Source organism: Erinaceus europaeus, chromosome 18 (assembly GCF_950295315.1).
Source record: "Erinaceus europaeus chromosome 18, mEriEur2.1, whole genome shotgun sequence".
In the NCBI taxonomy this organism is placed as follows: domain Eukaryota; kingdom Metazoa; phylum Chordata; class Mammalia; order Eulipotyphla; family Erinaceidae; genus Erinaceus; species Erinaceus europaeus.
In genome coordinates, this window is record NC_080179.1 from 32,028,259 (window position 1) to 32,049,254 (window position 20,996).

The 20,996-nt window shown below is 36.4% G+C and overlaps 1 protein-coding gene and 1 non-coding gene across 7 annotated transcripts in view; both read left to right on the forward strand.

The window, feature by feature from the left end:
- RBMS1 (RNA binding motif single stranded interacting protein 1) overlaps window positions 1-20,996 on the forward strand; it is a 277,109-nt gene that overhangs the window by 61,252 nt on the left and 194,861 nt on the right. The gene's annotated exons all lie outside the window — the stretch shown is intronic.
- On the forward strand, window positions 4,344-4,511 carry LOC132534453 (U1 spliceosomal RNA). The gene has a single exon (XR_009546178.1). It is a non-coding gene; the product is annotated as a U1 spliceosomal RNA (small nuclear RNA).

Genomic DNA, 20,996 nt, shown 5'->3' on the forward strand with positions numbered 1-20,996 from the left:
GCGCTTAACCCACTGCGCCACCGCCCGACCCACTAATTCAAGTATTTGTACATAGAATTATGGTCCAAACATCTGTTTAAGGGTATTTTAGTTGATTCCAAATTTTGGCTATAGTGAATAGTGAAGCTATGAACATGGGAGTACATATATCCCTTCTAATTAGTGTTATTATCTCTTTTGGATAAATGCCTTCTAGTGGAATTGCTGGATCATAAGGCATTTCCATCTGTATTTGTTGAATGATTCTCCATACTGTTCTCCATAGTGGTTGTACCAGTTTTTATTCCCCCAGCAGTCTAAAAGAGTTCTCTCTCCACATCCTTTCCAACACTTACTGTCTCCTGTTTTGTTGATGAAGGCCATTCTCACAGGTTTGAGGTGGTATCTCAATGTGGTTTTAATTTGCATTTCTCTGCTGTGATGAGTGAATTGGAGCATTTCTGCATATGTCTATGGGCCATGCATATCTCTTCTTTGAGAACTTTTTTTTTATTGGGTTCTTTTTGTTTTTGTTGAGTTGTATGAGTTCTTCATAGATGTTTGATATCAATTCTCTGTCTGAAGTATGGTGTGCAAACATGTTCTCCCAGTTGCTAGGTTTCTTTTTTATCCTTATGGAATTTTATTTTGTTGTATAGAAACTTTTAAATTTGATATAGTCCCATTTGTTCAATCTTGTTTTTGTTTCCCTTGCCTATGGGGTGAAGTTTCCAAGTACATCTTTAGTGTTAATGCTATTAAATGTTTCACCTATATGTTCTTCTGTGTAATTTATACTTTCACCTCTAATATCCAGGTTTTTTTTTTTTTTTTTTTGTCTGTACTGGCTTAATTTTGGTGTATGATGTTAACTGGTGGTCTAGCTTCATTTCTCTACAAATGGCATTCCAGTTCTGCCAACACCACTTGTTAAAGAGACCTTCTTTTCCCCATGGGGCAGATTTAACCCTTTGTCATATATGAAGTGTCTATAAATGTATGGATTGAGTTCTATCAGTTGGATTTTTCTATCCTATTCCATTCGTCCATATGACCACTTTTATTCCAGTACCACACTGTTTTAACTATTACTGCTTTGTAGTATAACCTAAAGTCAGGTATTGTAATATCTCCATTTTTCTTTTTTTTTCTTAGATGACTTTTGCTGTTTGTGTGATATATATATATATATAATATTTATTTATTTTCCCTTTTGTTGCCTTGCTGTTTGTGGTTTTTTAATGTTCTACATGAATTTTTGAAGAATCTGCTCAATTTTCTTGCAATATGTTACTGGGATCTTAATAAGGATTGCATTGAATCTGTAGATTGCCTTTGGCAGACTTGACATTTTAATGCTAATTATTCTCTTAGTTCATGAACCTGGGATGCTCTTCTGTCTCTGTTTCTTTTTTTAACACTGTCTTATAGTTTTCCTTGAAAAGGTCCTTTACAGCCTTTGTTAGATTTATTCCTAGACATTTAATCGTTTTGGCTTCAATTAAATCGGACTGCTTCCTTCAGTTGTTTCCTTTGACCCATCTTTTGCATACAGAAATGCCACAGATTTGTAGGTACTGGTTTTGTAGCCTGCTACTTCACTACTTTACTGAAAGTGGTGAGAGTGGGCGTCCTTGTCTAGTTCCTGATTTTAGGGGAAAAGCTTTCAATTTTCCTCCATTGAATATGATGTTAGCTATGGGTTTATCATATATAGCCTTTATTATGTTGATGAATTTTCCATCCACTCCCCCCCCCCCCCATCCACTGTGCCAGGAAGCCCAATGGCCACCATCCCCTTCACCACAGGGTTTTTACATTGGTGCCCTGCTCTCGATTTAATCAGATCCTGCTTTTAGTTTCCCTTTCTGTTCTTCTTTCTCAACTTCTGTTGATGAGTGGGGACATCCCATACTCATATTTATCTTTCTGACTTAGCTGATTTAACATAATTCCTTCTAGCTCTGTCCAAGATGGGTCAGATAAGGTGGGCTGGACCAATTTACATTCCCACCAGCAGTGTAGAAGGGTTCCTCTGTCCCCACAGCATTTGTTGCTGCTGTCCTTTTTGATGTATGCCATTCTCACAGGAGTGAGGTGGTATCGCAATGTTGTCTTTATTTGCATCTCTCTGACAATCAGCGACCTGGAACAGTTTTTCATATGTTTGTTAGCCTTTTGGATCTCCTCTGAAGTGAATGTCTTGTTCATATCCTCTGCCCATTTTTGGATGGGGTCATTTGCTTTTTTGGTGCTAAGTTTGCTGAGTTCTCTGTATATTTTGGTGGTTAGTTTCTTGTCTGATGTTTGGCATGTGAAGATATTTTCCCATTCTGTGAGGGGTCTCTTTGTCTCTTTCATAGTATTCTCTAATTCCATTCCAGGTGTTCCACTCCCCAATAAAGTCTCCAAACCTAGATATAGTCCAGGTCCCCTGAGATAGAGCATAGGTTCACCCGTGCCCATAAACTAGGGGAAAAATATACCTGAAAGCAGAAGTACACAAGAGCATGCAGGGAATACCCCCAACACTTCATCTGCACTATTACAGTCTTTAGGTCCATGATTGTTCAACAATTTGTTTGGCTTTGTATGTTAACTCTCTTTTCAGCCACCAGGTTCCGGATGCTGACCAGACTTCCCTGGACAGACGACCCCATCAATGTGTACTGGAGCGCCACTTCCTCAGAGCCCCACCCTACTAGGGAAAGAGAGAGATAGGCTGGGAGTATGGATCGACCAGTCAAGGCCCATGTTCAGCGGGGAAGCAATTACATAAGCCAGACCTTCCACCCTCTGCAACCCACAATGACCCTGGATCCATACTCCCAGAGAGATAGAGAATGGGAAGGCTATCAGGGGAGGGGGTAGGATGTGGAGATCGGGTTATGGGAATTGTGTGGAATTGTACCCCTCTCATTCTATGGTTTTGTTAATGTCTCTTTTCTTAAATAAATTTTAAAAAAAGAGAATGCTATTAAACCTAGGTGAGCAGTCTGCCTCTTGAATGAGAATGTTCTGAGGATTTCCTAAGTGTAGGAAATTCTCATTAAAATTGCTCTGAAAATGGAGTCAGTGCCTTTGGTCTTGCCCTCCTCAGATACACCTATCACTCTTATATTCAACCTTTTGATGGACTTTTAAAAATTCTTTCTGCTATTTTATTCTTTCTGAACCTTTCCTCTCCCTCATCTTTAAATTGAAAGATTGGATTAATTGTGTCTTCTAGATAGGAAATTCTTTCTTCTGCATGTATAAGTCTACTTCCTAAGCCTTCCACCTGAGCTTAAAACTGCAGTCAGAGTCTTTTACTTCCAAAGTTCTAGTTCAAGTTTTTCTTTCATGCTTCCTAACTGCTTAGTGAATTCTTAATTTGTTGGATAGAGACAGTCATAAATTGAGAGGGAATAGGGTGATAGGGAGAGAGACAGAGAGACACCTATAGCACTGCTTCACCACTTGTGAAACTTTCCCCCTGTAGGTGGGGACCAGGGGCTTGAACCTGGGTCCTTGCGCACTGTAACGTGTGTTCAACCCGGTGCGCTACCACCTGGCCCCTATGCTCGCTGTTTTTTGTTATGTCTTTGCCTTAAATTCAGAAGGCTAACCCCCTCCCGCCCCAGTCAAAGACTAAGAAGTTTTAAGGTCCCTTCTCTTTTCTTACAGCACTAGGAATTACCCTCACTGCTTGCCTCACATAAAACAGAATTGCAAAATGGCTGGAGCTCGATTTGTCCATGCCCCTTTTTGCCCAACTGCATGCAAGCATTCACCTGAGGCTGCAGACCTCTCAGCCGTAGATTATGAGTTCAGTTGGGTCTCTTGTTGTATTTATTTGATGTTTTTTTGGGGGAGAGCTGATATGATGGATCCCTGTTACTCTATGGCCATGCCTCCCAGAATTGTACAGCACTTAAAAAATTTTTTTTCCTTTTTTTTTTCTTTATTGGGGTCATTAACGGTTTATAGTCACCAGTGCAATCCAGTAATTTGTACAGATGTAACACTTCTCAGTTTCCCACTTAACAATCTAAACCTAAGTCCTACTCTGTCATCATGTTCTAGGACCTGAAAAGGTAAAAACTTTTTTTTTAACTTCTCATCTTTTATTCAACATATTTCGAAATTTATTCACAAAAAGTGAAAACTTTTATTTCAGCAGGTTAACCTCGAATTGTTTGAATATAACAATTAAGATTCAAAGAGCAAATGTTTAGATTAGTTTTAACATAAATAGATTTATAGATTCTTACTCCTTTAGAGCAGAAAGTGTCATAAAGCACATGCTTTAAGGTTTCTTATTTATTTATTTTTATTGAATCTCTTTTTCCTTAAAAAAAGTTAGTCACAAAAAGTAAGGCATTATACTTACCTGGCAGGGGAGATACCATGATCACAATGGTGGTTTTCCCAGGGCAAGGCTTATCCATTGCAAGGCTTATCCAGATGTGCTAACCCCTGTGATTTCCCCAAATGTGGGAAACTTGACTGCATAATATGTCGTAGTGGGGACTACGTTCACGCTCTCCCCTGATTAAAAAGAAAAAAAAAAAAGAAAAGAAAAAAGTAAGGCATTAAGCAGGCCAATCGGAGTTTCAAAATATTGGCTTGGGAGTTACTTTAGTATTTATCTTTGGCTTCCTGTTTATTTATAGACTGGAAAAGGAAGACAGCCTTTCCGGCTTTTTCTATTTCCTAATGATGATATCTCAGTTTATAACATATTAATCCAAAGGAAGGAGGCATGGTTTTTCTGTATCTGCAGTAGAAGCTTCCCTTGTCAAATGTTGTATTCAAGAAGACAAATTCAACTGGTAAAGTTATTTCTATCTTTTCATTATATTTAAACATTAATATAATTTTCTCAAAAGTATATTAAACCTAAAATGTATGAGAACTGATATTATGAAAAGAATAAAGAGCAAATAGTAGATGTGGGAAATAGTTCATTTGGAAAGTGTGCTGCTTTGTGGTGCCTGTGACTCAATTTTTTTAAAACATTTAATTATTTATTATTGGATAGAAACACAGAAGCGGAGAGTTGAGAAAAGCAAGAGACAGAGAAACACTTCGTCCTGTTTCATCCCTCATAAAGCTTCCCCCTTGCAGGTTGGGATGAGGGACTCGAACCTGGGTCCTTGTACACTTGTTCTTAATAAGGTGCACCACCACATGGCCTCATGACTCAGTTTTGAGCCTGGCCCCAATTGCATTGAATGAAGCTTCAGTTCTGTGGTTTCTTTCCTCTTCTCTCTGTTTCTTATCTCTCTACTTTTGTTTGGAAAAAAGAAAAATATAATACTAAGCAGAGATGTTGTCATAAACTATAGTAAAACTCTTTGCTGGCTTTTCATAAGTAGTCCTTATAGCTAGTTTTGTTACTTAAAATGAAATTAAATGTAATGGACTCTGTTACCTGATTACCTTATTTATAAAGTCATGGTTTATTTTTCTGTGTGTTTCTATGAAAAATCATATCATGATTTTTTTGATAACCCAATATAAAAGCAGCTTCATTTATTCATTTTAAAGATACTTTTTGCATTTTTTATTGATTTAATTGATTTAATGATTATCGACAGGACTGTAGGGTCAGAGGAGTACAATTCCACACAGTTCCCACCACCAGAGTTTTGCATACCACCATCCCCTCCATTGGAAGCTTTCCTATTCTTTTTTTTTTTCAAGGAGAGGATCACTATCATTTATTTTAAAAAGTTCCTTGTTTTTAATTTCTTATTTATAAAAAGGAAACACTGACAAAAACCATAGGATAACAGGGGTACAACTCCACACCATTCCCTCGACCAGAACTCTATATCCCATCCCCTTCCCTGATAGCATTCCTATTCTTTATCACTTTGTGAACATGGACCCAGGATCATTATGGGGTGCAGAAGGTGGAAGATTTGGCTTCCGTAATTTCTTTTCCAATGGACGTGGGCATTGGCAGGCCTATCCATTCTCACAACCTGTTCCTATCTTTCTGTAGTGGAGCAGGGCTCTAGAGAGTTGGGGTTCCAGGACACTTTGGTAAAGTCGTTTGTCCAGGGAAGTCAGGCTGGCCTCATGGTAGCATCTGCACCTTGGTGGATGAAAACCAGTGAGATATGAAGCAGAACAATTTTTTTTTAATAATCAGGAACCTAAAGGTAAGAATATAGCAAGTGAGATTTGGGGTCTCCATTTTGGAAAAAGCTAGGAAATTGATTTTAGGTATATTCCAAGGGGCCTAGGACTTTATTAATTTGACCTGAGCCTGACAGCTAACATGCAGGTAGGCTAGAGGTATTGTTGGGGAAGATGGTATTGGAAATAGGGCTAGAAAGCTGGATCAGGGAAGAGAGTAGCTCCAAAACATGGGAAGAGTATATATTGAGCACAGGAGCCTGTGTAATCTCTGCATCTCTGTATGTCTGGGCTCACATTCCATGGTCATTGCTGGGAACATTCTAGGCTGTACTCATTTCAGGACCCTACACTTCTGAGAGTGCTGAGCGCTACAATTTCAGAGATGACTAAGACTTACTTAGTTCATGCTTTTTGGAGAATGCATCATCTAGGAAGATGGTTTTAATATTCTCCATGGTTATCAAGGGTATCATCAATCCACTAAAGAGCCACTGTAGTATTCTTTACCTCTAAAGTCTAGAGAAGACATGGATTAGTATTTCTTAATCTTTGGGACTTCAAGAACTCTTTCATCAAGCAGTTTAGGAATAGTAAGAAGAGTAGGTCTTTGTTTATTCACTCACAATTATAGTCTGTAGCAGGAATGCTCTTAAGTAAAATGTAAAAAGGTACATTGCTTCCCTCAGGAAACATAAAATTAAAAAAAAACACCAGAAAAGATAGCATATATAATATTTCCATCCAATTTAGTAGTTGCCATGAGATTGGTAACCACAGACTTTCTTGGAGACCAGAATACAAATGTAAGTTTTATGGATTCCGTATCCTTATTTGAATTTTTTCTGACTACTGTTTCTCATCTTCTTTGTGTTAATGATGGATATAACTGAATTGTGGTCAGAAGAAAGTAGATAGAAGTAATTCTTACCTGGACATAAATTTTTCATGTTCTTTCTTCTCTTTCTGAGTTGACCTTTGAAGGCAACTGTAGAAAATGCTGGCAATATCAGAAAGAAGGAGCCTGGGTCCTTGTTCAGTTTTTTACCCATCCATCTATCTATAAACACTGTCCCTCCCAAACAATATTGGATTGTGATAGAAATAAGAAGTGAGTGTTCATTGTGTTAAGTTGCTTATTGGACATTTTTATAACAACCATGCTGATTTATATACTCTGCTCATTATTAGGATACATGCCTAGAATCTAATTTTGGTATATGATTTAATGATAGAAACAATTTGTCATAATAAAGTAATTCTTGTTCCCCAGTTTTTATTGATTTATTTCAGTTTATGGACATAAAAATCTAGGAGTATAATTTAACACACACAGAGATACATACATGGATTAGTTATGTTATGAAAGAATATTCAAGTAGAGAGCAATGTGGCAGAGAAAACTTGAAACTTTCAAGAGACAGTATATTATCTGATATAACGATAATGTGGTAGGAGTAGAGAGCATTATTTATGGATAAAATTGTAAAGGAAGGTCAAGGACAGGTTATGAGAAGCTTTTGGGCTTATCTGAGGCAGGAAAACCACATAAAGCTGTGGCAAAAACAACCTAAGGCTGAATTTACTGGTAATGTTAAAGCAATAAAGAAAATAAATGAATCTAATTTTGGAACATGATTTCATGATGGAAAAAATTTTTCATAATAAAGTAATTTTTGTTTCCTAGTTTTACTGACTTATTTTGGTTTATAGACATAAAAATCTAGGAGTATAATTTAACACACACAGAGATATATGTGTATGTATATTTATGTAAACAACTCACTGTACCCATCACCAGAATTCCTGTGCCATTACCTCCACCCTTTACCTAGCCCCACCTCCCAGACCCCATTAGTAACCACTGTAGTTTTCACTGTGGTTTGATATTTTCACATCTGTGACCTGTTACCACTTGTGATTGTAGACCCTGCTATGGATGCTAGAATAGACATGGATATTGAAAGACTATGAGACAAGAAAAGCAACTGGGAGTGTTTAGCATGAAGGACAGTGAACTTGGGAAAACCATAATCATTACTTTTATGCATGGATAATGAGTAGGAGAGGCTTATGCATGACTGAATCACCATAAAGGTCAAGTTAAGATGAAAATGTGGAAAAATGTAGAGACACATTTGGGTTCAGCATAGTATCTCTACTGAAATTGCTTTAAGAGTTTTGGAGATATTATGCTGAACCCAAATGTGTCTTAGAAAAGTTGGCTTGTTAAAATTTAAAATGGACATGCTTTACAACTTGAAGATGATTCTATGAAGGTAGTTCAGATATTGGGTTAGGACTGGATAACTTTTGAGAAATTTTCTAATAATGTCATTTTTTATAGTTATCTTAATTTTAAAGGGTAACTTTACTTACATTCATCTTGATTTCAAGATATGGAAAATGTGTAGTATAAGGTTTAGGAATTTTCCAAAAGAAAATCTGTCTGTACAAATGTCTTTTTACCTATGGTAATCAGTAATCATCGACACTTCAAACTTTTTGTGTGGGCTAATGAGCATCTAGTTAACATCCTGAATGACCTTACAATGATATCACTAAATGATATTTCCAATAGAATGTGAAACTCAAACGAAGGGAGAGGGTGAATGAAATGGCAAGATATTATCTTCCTTTGAGATACTGGGTAAAGAAACTTTCCCCTCACTGATTTAAACAAAATAGCACAACTATTCTTTGAAACTGTCAGCACTTCTCTTATTCATGCCTCTGTATTCATGGATGGGGATTGATGTGTCTTGCTTACCAAATGTGGTAGCAAGACACACATTTATTTAAAATACCATTAAGATGCAAAGACATCATGGCTACTCTAAAGGTCTTTTCTTATGCCATGAATTATTCAATGAGCTTCTTAATAATTGTATTGATTTCCACTGTTAAAAGCTGATCAGATTATAAAATCTTCTCAATACCACTTAAATGTTTATAGATGTTAGAGTTGATGAAGACCTTTTAGACATCAACAATTCTTTTCACTAGTCTGAATGCTAGGGATTTAGCATTACTAGTAATGCTCTGTCATTATTTTTAATAAATCAGAACACTATATAGTGGCCATTTAAGTCCTTCATTCTAATTCCATTTTATTCCCAGAATCATGCTTGAAAATCCAGTTACGTTAAAATATGATTAAAATGTTTTACATTTGTATTGATCAGTTGCTTTTGTTTTCTTTGCAAATACCAGTATAGAAAATACCCACTGTATTATTTAAAAATTTATGAATATTTATAGTGTAAAAATCCAATATGGTTCCACTTCTTAGATACTTTTACTGCCCAGGAGCTAATTTACAGTATAAGAAAAACTTATAAGTGAAGCAAAAATTAGATTTCATGTTTTTCTTTCACTCTCCCTTTATTTGAAAGTCTTTGGGAAGATCCCATTTCAGTCTCCTTGGGGTTCCATACCACAATGCTATAGACTAGGGTCAGAGAGATAGCTCAGCTGGTAGGGTGCCTGAATTGCCATGTGCAAGACCAAGATTGGAGTGCTCCCTCTCTCTCTTTCTCCCTCTCTCTTTCTCTTTATGCCCCTTTTTTCTTTACCTAGCTAAATTAAAAATTATGCAATAGTTAACTGGTGCACATTGAAATTCCACATAAAAATAAATGCAGACTGAATGACTTAACAAAAATAAGTTGTATTGTCCTCCACCCCACCCCACCCCCCACATTTTTTGGAGGCTGCAAGTCTAGGTCAGGGTATCAGTATGGTTGAGCTCTGGCACTCTTTTCTGACTTGAGGTTAATTGCCTTCTTTCTGTGTTTTCACATTGTTTATCCTTGATGCATGTACATAGAAGCCACCAGATCTATTGGACCAGGATCCAGACCTTAGCCTTCATTTCATCTTAAAGCTTTAGTTAGGGCTTTAACCAATGAATTTTGAGAGACAGAGTCAGTCTATGACACATAGACAGGTGGACTTTAGGTCAAAATGCTAAGTTTTGTATAAACTAGGAATAAAGATAGTAATTATTTCATGTTGAGTTTATCATGCTGAATTAATCAAAACAGGTGAAGTATTTAGTGCATGGCACTTACTAAGCATTTAATGAATTGTAGTTATTATGAAATTTCTCAATAGATATTAATACCTTATATGAAAACTTTGATTTCCATTTATGTGATCTCCCAGAACTTTGTTTATGTATCACATAATTAATGGTATTGGGGATTCAGATGCTCAATCATGAACATTTCTCAATTGAATCTTAATCTTTCCACTTGAGTCTTACACTTAAAATATAAGGGGATAGAATATATTTTATTTCATAATATTATTTATTTATTATTTTTTTAGCTTAGTATAAGCAGGGGAGTAGACATCAAAGCAGTGCTCTGTTATGTTGTGCTAGGGATTATACCCAGTGCCTTATGCATGAAAGTCATGAGCTCTATCTGCTGAACTACCAGCCAGGCCTTACAAATTCTTTTTTTTTTTAAAAAGATTTTATTTATTTATAAATTGAGAGAGATAGGAGGAGAGAGAAAAAGAACCATGCATCACTCTGGTACATGTGCTGCCAGGGATTGAACTCAGGACTTCAGGCTTGAGAGTCCACTTCTTTATCTATGGTGCCACCTCCCGGACCACTTATAAATTCTTATAAGGCAACTTCTCATTCATATTGACCCTCATTCCTAAGCACGTAAATTTTGGCTCTGCAAACAGACTAAACACCTTCTTTGTTTATCACTCAAGAATTTCAGGATGACAATTTGTACATTCTACCAAATAGTGAGGTCAGAGTAACTTTCCTAATCATAGAAAAAAGAAATTACCATTTTCTCCCTTTTCCCATGCACACACAACTTTCCTACTTGTACAATAAAAACAAAAACACGTGGTTGTATATCTTATTACTGTGCAAATCAATATATTTCATAATAAGAAATTCAGTAATCTTTACATTATCTATGGGGAGTTTGTAGTCAATAATTTCCTTATTTAGTTAGTGTCTTAGCTAAGTAGAAAATAGTTGAGCATTTACCTGTGGCTATGTTGGTGAGCAGCCTAATTCATTGACCAATATTCCACTTCCTGTGTTATATTTTATACTAACCAGAATTTTGATTGAATTAAAAGGGTAGAGAAAGTACTTTTAACTTTGTCAAAAGGAAATTATTTTTTCAAGGTTTGCAGTGCACACTGTTATTCTCTAATTCTCTTGTTTCTTTTCTAAATGTAAAGAAGCTATGTTTTCTGTCAATATCAGTAAAGATAATTTTTATTTGTTAGCAGGTTTTAAAAAAAGGGATGGAAAAAGAAGCAACAGAGAGGTGTCTGGGGAGTGGTGTACCTGGTTAAGCACATACTTTACCATGCTGGGTTCAGGACTCCACTCCCCACCTACAGGGGAGGCTTCATGAGCAGTGAAGTAGTTTCTCTCTGTATCTGTATATGTATCTTTCTATATCTATGTAGCTCCCACTCCCCTCTCAAAATTCACTCTCTCCTATCAAATAAAGAAGAGAGAAGAGAGAGAAGAGAGAGAGAAAAAAACACAACATGGCTGTCAGGAGCAATGGATGTGTCATTGCAGGTACTAAGCCCCAGCAATAATCCTGGTGGCAATTAAAAAACGGTAACAGAGAAAATGTCCATGCCCACCCTGAAAAACAATTCTTTTTTTCTTGCCTTTGGAATTCATACTGCACGAGTTGGACCCATTCCATATTTCTGTCCCATCTGTAATGCATGAACAAGTCATGGATATTTGATACTTATAAACATTTCATTCTAAATAGTTATATTTAAGAATATAATTATATGACATTTACTGAAATTAGAAACTGGAGTGCCTTTTTATATCTGAATTCCTGCTTTAAAATTTTAAAGAAAATATTTATATAGTACTGTTAGTACTGTCCCTACTTTGGGAGGTGCAATTTAAGTGATAAATCTTTGTAATACTTTTCAGTGCTATATGGCCAGTTCTACTGTAATATTGAATGCTGTATAAAATACAATCAACATACTGTGGTCATGTACAACTTACATGTAAGTAAGCTAAGGTATTCATAAGTAATATCCGTGGGCAGATACAGTTATCAAGAAAGATTTATGGGAAATTAAGAAATGTTGAAACCTATGTCCAGACTTTAAAAAAAACACACAAAAACTAATTTGAACAGAATAGTAGGCATAGGTGTAAATTTGAAACCGTCAGTTTATTTAACATTGTGTTATGTCTTTGTAACTTCAGAGTTGATAAATTTCTTAGATACCACACAGAAAGCATAAATCATAAACACAAAAATATGATAGATTTGACATCGTCCAAATGAACAATTCTCTTCACTAGAGTGTTCTTTAAGTAAGCAAATATGTATTATCTAGCTGGAAAAACACACACACGCACACACACACACACATATATATGTTTATTTTAAAAGACAGTTTTAAAAAAAATATTTTATTTGTTTCATTTTTGAGAGAGATGCAGAGAGAAATACCAGAGCACTGCATAGCTCTGGCTTTTGGTGATGGTGGGGCATTGAACCTGGGACTTCAGAGCCTCAGGCATGAGAATCTCTTTGCATAACCATTATGCTATCTACCCCCCACCCGCTGGGAACATATTCATAGCAAATATATCTGTCAAAGACTTGAATTCATAATGCATGTAGAATTACACATAGTATGCATAAATGTTCTGTAATCTAAGAAGTGCTAAAAATCCTTAGACATCAGGAAAATCTAAGTTATAGCCACAAAAAGATGTCATCTCACAGGTACTAGGACAGCTAAAACAAACAAAACAACTTCGTATTCTAAATGTTGAAAGGAAGTGAAGCAATGAAGCATCTATATTTCTTAGTCATTTGTGGAGATATAAAATGATCCAACCACATTAAAAAACTGTTGTATACTCAGTTGTAAAGTTAAGAGTATGTCAGTTTTATGACTTGGCAGCTCCACTCATACATATTTGCCAAGGAGGAAAAAAACAAACAAACTATAAACAAAATGTTTGCAGTAGTCTTAATGTCAACAACTTGAAATAGTTCAAATATCCAGCAGCAGGATGATGCATAAGAAGATCCTTTGTAATAGAATATTAGTCAGCAATAAAAAAGAACCACTAACTCACACAATAGCACTGACAAATCTTGAAAACAAGATGAGTGAATGAAGCCTGTAACACAAAAGACTGTACTCTCTCATTTACATGAAATTAAAGTTAGCATAACTAATCTAAGTTGAAAGCTGTCATTTGAAGTCATTGATTGAAGAAGAAAGCTGAAAGGAAAAGGGTATGATGAAACTATCTTAGGGACAGAAATTTGTCTGTCTTGTTTTGGTATTGGCTGCATAACTCTATACAACTGTCCAAACTTAAGAACTCAAGCAATTAAGATTTGTATCCTTTAACCTATGTCAGTTATTCTTCAGTTAGAATAAGCAGAATCTGTTTCTTTCCATTTAACAGTTGTAGACTGATGAATAATCAAAGTTGGGAAACTATAGAATATAAAAAATAACAAATAGTATGTGAGATTTCTTTGAAGAATTGAATGCCTCCTATTTGTACAAATATATTGTGCAATAAGAACTGTTTCAAAAGAATATTAAATTAGAGGAGTTGGAGTACATAACCCAATTAGACATATGGAAATAGAAGTGTAGATTCTGTATCTCTCAGAATAAATTTATTGTTTAAATAATATCTGTTGTTAGTAACTCAACTAACAACAAAATTTTGGTTTACAGAACTATAAGATTTCAGTGGTATAATCTCATATCCACATTTGTATTTGTGTAACTCGGAGCCAAAGTTTCTGTGTCCCTGCCCCTTGTCTTGAATAATCCCTTTCAGGGAGAACAGATTTTGGTTTGGTGACAGGGATGGCAGGGCCAGAATTTGCTTACAGTAAAGATAGTGACTTCCATGCTTCACCTAGAGGAGAAGGTGGTGATACTTTCAAAGCTAATTCAGGTGGTTTCTCCATTTGGGAGCTGAGTGGAAGATTAATTCCCATATCTTACTGGTATTGCTGAAGTGAAAGTATCATGAAGTCAAGGAACTTCAACTGGCTTTAGATTTCTCCTTCCTCAGACATGAGCCCAGATCCATCTAGTCAACTTTTCTGATGGAAAAGAATTGCTTTTAGTTAGCCAGTTACATTGTTAAAATAATATAACTTGTTAACTAAATTGGCATGAAACTACTACCTTGGACATATGTGTAAACTAAAAGTTAGACCTCAACTAGTCTTATTTTAGGGCCATATCCTAAAATTCTTGACTAAAATACCAACCATCTAAAATACCAACCATCAAGGATGCATAAAGAGGGGACCAGCAGGTGACTCATTCTTCTGGAATCCTGGAATGGTCATATAGGAGTACCTGCAGGGAATAGGTTCACAAGCAGTCAAGTAATACTGTGGTATCTCTACTATACTTCTACCTACTTCCCTTCTCTTCCCCCTCCCTCCCTTACTTTTCTTCTCTCATGTCTGAACAATCTGAGGACTTCTCCTGGATTCAAGTCCCTTCTGAGTTTGAGTATTTAATAAACTCATCTAAAATCCAAAAGGTCTGTTTTTTCTCAGTGAACACCTCAAAACACTTATCCTCCAAAGATTCCCATTGTTTACACAACAATGGTCTTAGTGCAACTTGGATTCTTCATGGAGTTCCTTCTAATGACTTCAAAGAGTATCTTTGACTTCTATATGTTTTCAGTGCTACTTAGAAACTAAAAGGACTTGATGGGAAGTCAGATAATGCATCAACATCAAAGTACCTTTTTCTCTTCTTGCAATGGTAGAGGCAACCAGGTCCCAAGACATTTCTTATTTCTTGTCTGGGTTCTGTCAAAAAAGCTCAGCTATTCAAAGAAATTTTTAAAAATTATAAAGTGTGATTTTTTTTTTTTGGCATTTCTGGAGTGTCAGACTCTTGAAAATGGTTTCAGAGAAATTTACTTACATATCATTTATCCCTGATAGAGTGATTATACTAATATGACTATAATTGGTATAAAAGTAGTATGACTCTAATGCTAAATATATTAATTTTTCTTCTTTAGAAAAGCTTTGAAATATCACTTGGGTTCCTCCAGTTTATGCTGTATGATAGCAATATGTAATATGTGTGATAAGGAAAGTTCCATTGTATTGTATTCATCATCATTTGAACACTTTCTTGTTATATGCTGTAAAGTTGAACATCAGGAAAGAAAAAGCTTTGCATCCTGTCCACCAAGCTCTGTGTAGAATAAAAGTATCATATTCGGGAGTTGGGCTGTAGCACAGCGGGTTAAGCGCAGGTGGCGCAAAGCACAAGGACTGGCATAAGGATCCCGGTTCGAGCCCCGGCTCCCCACCTGCAGGGGAGTCGCTTCACAGGCGGTGAAGCAGGTCTGCAGGTGTCTATCTTTCTCTCCTCCTCTTTGTCTTCCCCTCCTCTCTCTATTTCTCTCTGTCCTATCCAACAATGACAACAACAATAATAACTACAACAATAAAACAACAAGGGCAACAAAAGGGAATAAATAAATAAAATAAATATAAAAAAAGAAGTTTCTTTTTAAAAAAAAGTATCATATTCATGAACTGACTTTGTTCATATAGATATTTCAGAATTCATTTGTCTACCACAAAAGATTAGTAATAAAAAATGATAATCTTCCGACATCTGTTATTCCTTTGCATGCTGATGCAAAGATGAAGATCCTATGTAATGAAGTGTTGAAATTTCTGACAGAACTAACAGTCTTCAAACTGAGTAGGCACTAGATAGACATGCTTTATGGATTATATACTAAGCTTGCTATTTGTGGTAAACAAGGAGAGACTATAAAAAAATAAACAGTTTGTGCCTTGTACCTTTCTCTCCCACAGCATACATATAAAAGGGCTAGGGTAGGGGGCCAGGCAGTAGCACTGCGGGTTAGTGCACATGGTGCAAAGCACAAGGACAGGCTTAAGGATTCCACTTTGAGCACCTGACTCCCCACCTGTGTGTGTGGGGGGTGGATGGAGCGGGGGGTAGGGATTTGCTTCACAGGTGGTGAAGCAGGTCTGCAGGTGTCTATCTTTCTCTCCCCCTCTCTGTCTTCCCCTCCTCTCTCTATTTCTCTCTCTGTCCTATCCAACAACAATGATAGTAATAAACAGTAATAACAACAACAATAAACAACAAGGGCACCAAAAGGGAAAAAATGGCCTCCAGGAGCAGTGGATTTGCAGTGCAGGCACTGAGCAATAACTGTGGAGGCAAAAAAAGGGGGGGTGGGGAGCTAAGGTAGGAGCTACAAACATGACAGAAAACTAGGGGACAGCAGTGGTAGAGCTAAGTTAGATATTGTTAAGAATAGTCATGAAGTTCCATGATTATGATCTTTAGGAAAGTAGTTGTCGATTTGCTCTTCTACTTTCTTACAAAATGGGAAAAGATTTTTATGTCATACATCAGGCAAAAGTCTTATAAACAAAATATATAAAGAGGTCACCAAACTCAGCAGCAACAACAATAACAAAAAGTAGACCCTGTCCGAATATGGGGAGAGGATATGAATAGAATAATCACCAAAGAAGATATCCAAAAGACCAGCAGATATATGAAAAAATGCTCCAAGTAATTGATTATCAGAGAAATGCAAATTAAGATAATGATATACCACTTCACTCCTGTGAGAATGTCATTCATCAGAAATGATGGCAACACTAAATGATGGAGAGGTTGTGGAGACAAAGGAGCCCTTCTGCACTGCTAATGGAAATAAAAATTGGTCCAACCCTGTGAAGAGCATTCTGGAGAATTCTCAGAACGTTAGAAATAAACCCACCCAATCACCTGGAAATTACTCTCCTGGGTATTTATCCTAAGGAACCAAACACACTCATCCAACAAGATCTGTGTGTACTTATAACAGCACAATCTGTAATGGTCAAAACCTGGAAGTAGCCTAAGTATCCAACAACATATGAGTGGATGAGAAAGTTGTGGTATATATACACAGTGGAAGACTACTTAGCTATTAGGTATGATGAATTCATTGTCTTCACATCATCTTGGTTGAAGCTTGAAGAAATTATGTTAGATAAACCAGAAAGAGAAGGCAGAAGTTAAAAAGAACAGAAAGAGAAACACAAGTAGAAATTGGACTGGGTTTTGGTGGATTGCACCAAAGTGAACTCTGGGAGGAAGTGGGGGTGTTCAAGTTCTGGTGCATGATGGTGGAGGAGGACCTAGGCTGGGGGTGGTGGATAACATGTTTTGCAGAAAACTGAGAAATGTTTCACATGTACCAACAACTTTCTTTTCTGTAAACATTTAATCCCCCAAATTAAAAAAAAATGCTTTCCTATTTTTATGCTGTTATTTTTCCCTTAAGTGTCATTCTTTCAGGTTTCATTTTGTGTGAATTAGAAGCATTAAATCAAGCTTTACCTTAGAGACCCTGTCAGCATTTTAGACTTCTCTAGCTTTTCAGTTTGTTTGCATTCTGTTCATACTTATTTTGCCTATTAAAAATCTTCTCCCAGAATCATTTTATTGTAGGGAAACAGAGTAGTGTCCTCCACAAGTCCCCCCCCTCAATGTACATACTTAGCACTTATCAATTTATACTTTGTAGTGATTTGAATCTCTCATTGATGAATTAAATATTCATGGTAAAAATGAAAGTGCAAAAACTAGAGTGGGGACAACGAAGATACTCTGTATATTCTCTAGAGACAGCCTGACAGCTTGATTGCAGTTTTCCTTAAATAGTTGTTTTCATACCCTTCAAATTTCAGTTTAAACCTTAACTGAGGATTCTTTTACTACTTATATTTTTTTCTAGACGGTATAGACATATATTCTGTAGTTTCCAGGGGTTCATCACTGTGTTCACTCTCTTAATTTTATTTTCATTTTAATTGTTGGTGGCAATGGGAATAAGAAAAATGTTGCAGGAAATCTCAGGAATGAGCATTCTGTCTGAGTGGGTCTTTTTAATAGTGATAACATCCTCAGAGATGTTTGTGTTCAACCATGGTTAAGGTTGAGTGAAAATGGACAATTAAAACTTCTAATTTGTATATTTTATTTATAATAAAAAGTAGAAGCAGTGAGTTTGATAATAAAATATGGAATACCTAAAATAACAAACCAACTCCCAGCTTCATTAACATATTTTTTATTTGTTATGCAGTAATTTGTTGCTTAAAATTGTAATAATTCATTCCTTCTCTTGATTCTGTGATTCAAGCATTTGGACAGTATTTGATTGCCCTACCTTTTGTCAGCTCAGATGGGTCACTAGCAAATATTCAACCAGCTTTACTTCTTTTTTTTAAACCTTTTTTAAAATGTTATTTATTTATTTTCCCTTTTGTTGCCCTTGTTGTTTTTACTGTTGTTGTAGTTATTATTGTTGCCGTCCTTGTTAGGACAGAGAGAAATGGAGAGAGGAGGGGAAAACAGGGGGAGAGAAGGATAGACACCTGAAGATCTTCTTCACCGCCTGTGAAGCAACCCCACTGCAGGTGAAGAGTTGGGGGCTCGAATTGGGATTCTTACGCTGGTCCTTGCACTTTGCACCATGTGCACTTAATCCGCTGCTCTACCACCCAACTCCCAACCAGCTTTACTTCTATGGGCTACAAAGTTGTGCAGATTTCATTTTTAATAGCCAGTGATTTTTCCTTCCCTCTTATCTTTTCTATACCTGGGTTGCTTGGTTTTTCTCACAGGGCAATATTAAGATAGTTGGACCACTACCAGAATGGCTGGCTTCTAAGAGGGAATGTGGAAGCTGCAAGATGTCATAATGCAACTACCACATTTGATTGGTCAAAGCAAGTCACTGTGCCAGCTGGTTTTCAAGAAATGAGATAGTCTCTTCCAAGATGAATGAAGTGTCCTGTGACTATAGGAAGGGAAGCATTTGTTGATGGCCCATTGGAAAGTGTCTGAAGTAGTCCTTCACATTTTTAACAAGTTGGAAGGGCCAATTTTAGAATATTTGCCTATTTATTTATTTATGATTTCATGTTTACTTTTGAAATTATAAGGTAACAGAAGTATAATTCCACACCTTTCCCACCACCAGAGTTCTGTGACCCCATTCCCTTTCATTTACCAATTTTATTATTTTCAGTATGCAAAAATACTACAGTGAAGGTTAGAAAACCTATTTCTTTTTGCTTTTTTTTTCTGCCACCTGAGCTATTACTGGGTCTTGGTGCTGGCACTATAAATCCATCACTCCTGGCAGTCATTTTTTTCGTTTTTAAAATTCTATTGCTTTTCATTGGATAGGACAAAGAAAAATTGAGAGAGGAGGAAGAAACAATGAGGGAGAGAGAAAGAGATACCTGCAGACTTCATCACTTGTGAAGAATCTCCCCTGCAGATGGGGAATGGGGGCTTGAACTCAGGTCCTTGCAAATGGTAATGTGTGCACTTAACCAGTTGTGTCACCATCAGGCCCCCAGAAAACATTTCTTGTTTTAATTGTTCTTAAAAGTGACTTCATAAATTTAATAATGTTGGGGGTCGGGCAGTAGCATAGAGCGGTAAGCGCACGTGCAAAGTGCAAGGACCAGTGTAAGTGTCCCGGTTAGAGCCCCAGGCTCCCCACCTGCAGGGGAGTCGTTTCACAGGTGGTGAAGCAGGTCTGCAGGTCTATTTTTCTCTCCCCCTCTTTTCTTCTCCTCCTCTCTCCATTTCTCTCTGTCCTTTCCAGCAACAACATCAATAACAACGATAATAATAACCACAACAACGACAAAACAACCAGGGTAACAAAAGGGAAAAAATGGCCTCCAGCAACAGTGGATTCGTGGTGCAGGCACCGGGCCCCAGCAATAACCCTGGAGGCAAAAAAAATAATAATAATGTTAGTCTAAATTTTTCTCACTCTATGTCCCTCTCAATTTATCAATACTTACAAAGTAGTAGCATGACTATCTGATGGAACATTCATTTATTCATGATAACTAAGTCCTTGGGATATTGTAAGAAATACATTCCTAATTTTTAGAAAATTGTAGCAAAGATTAATTTCAATCTGAAAACTCAGATTTTTGCTTCTTAGATTGACTATGTAAGTCTTCTTGTTCTTTCCTAGTTTTTCTAGAGGAGTAGTAGAAATGAATGTTCATTTACTTACAGTAGAAATAGTCTTTAAAATAAGTGTTCTTTTATAAGGAGAAAACAAGGCTAGAATTTTAATGTTAAAATAGCCTCCAGATATTCCTCTACGGTTTAGTAAATACAAAATACACAGTTCTTGTTGCATTTCAATTATTCAGCAGTAAGTTATTGCATGATTCTGTGTATTAAATATTCTGAAGAACTATGGAACAGAAATGAGAGAATTGGTGTTCTGGTTGCCTTTGTAAATCACTTCAAGTCTTTTCTTAATCTGTACAATGCAAATAATTCCTATTCTGCTCACTTCAGAGAATGTTTATAAAATTTAAATGTAAGGCTGAACAAATAGCTTTCTTGATAGTGCACTGCCTTGCCGTATTCATGAACTGGTTCAAGCCTGGCACACACTGAATTGAAGGAAGATTTGGTGCTGTGATATCTCTTTCTCTGCCCCTGTCTCTCTGTTTCTATCTAAAAAAATAAATAAAATAAAAATTTAAATAAACATGTATTTTAAGCCACATGTAACTGGGTGATAAAAAAGTGTTGTGATGCTAGAATAGTATGAAAAACCTCAGATATTCATTTATTTACTTTTAGTGGTGTAATATTGACTTACAAAATTATAAGATATAGCAGGGGTATAATTCCATAATGTTCCCACCACCAGAGCTCTGTGTCCTCAACCCCTCCATTAGAAACTACAGTAGTTCTCCCATGGCCACAAAGATGGGTTGCCTTTATATCTATAACTATTT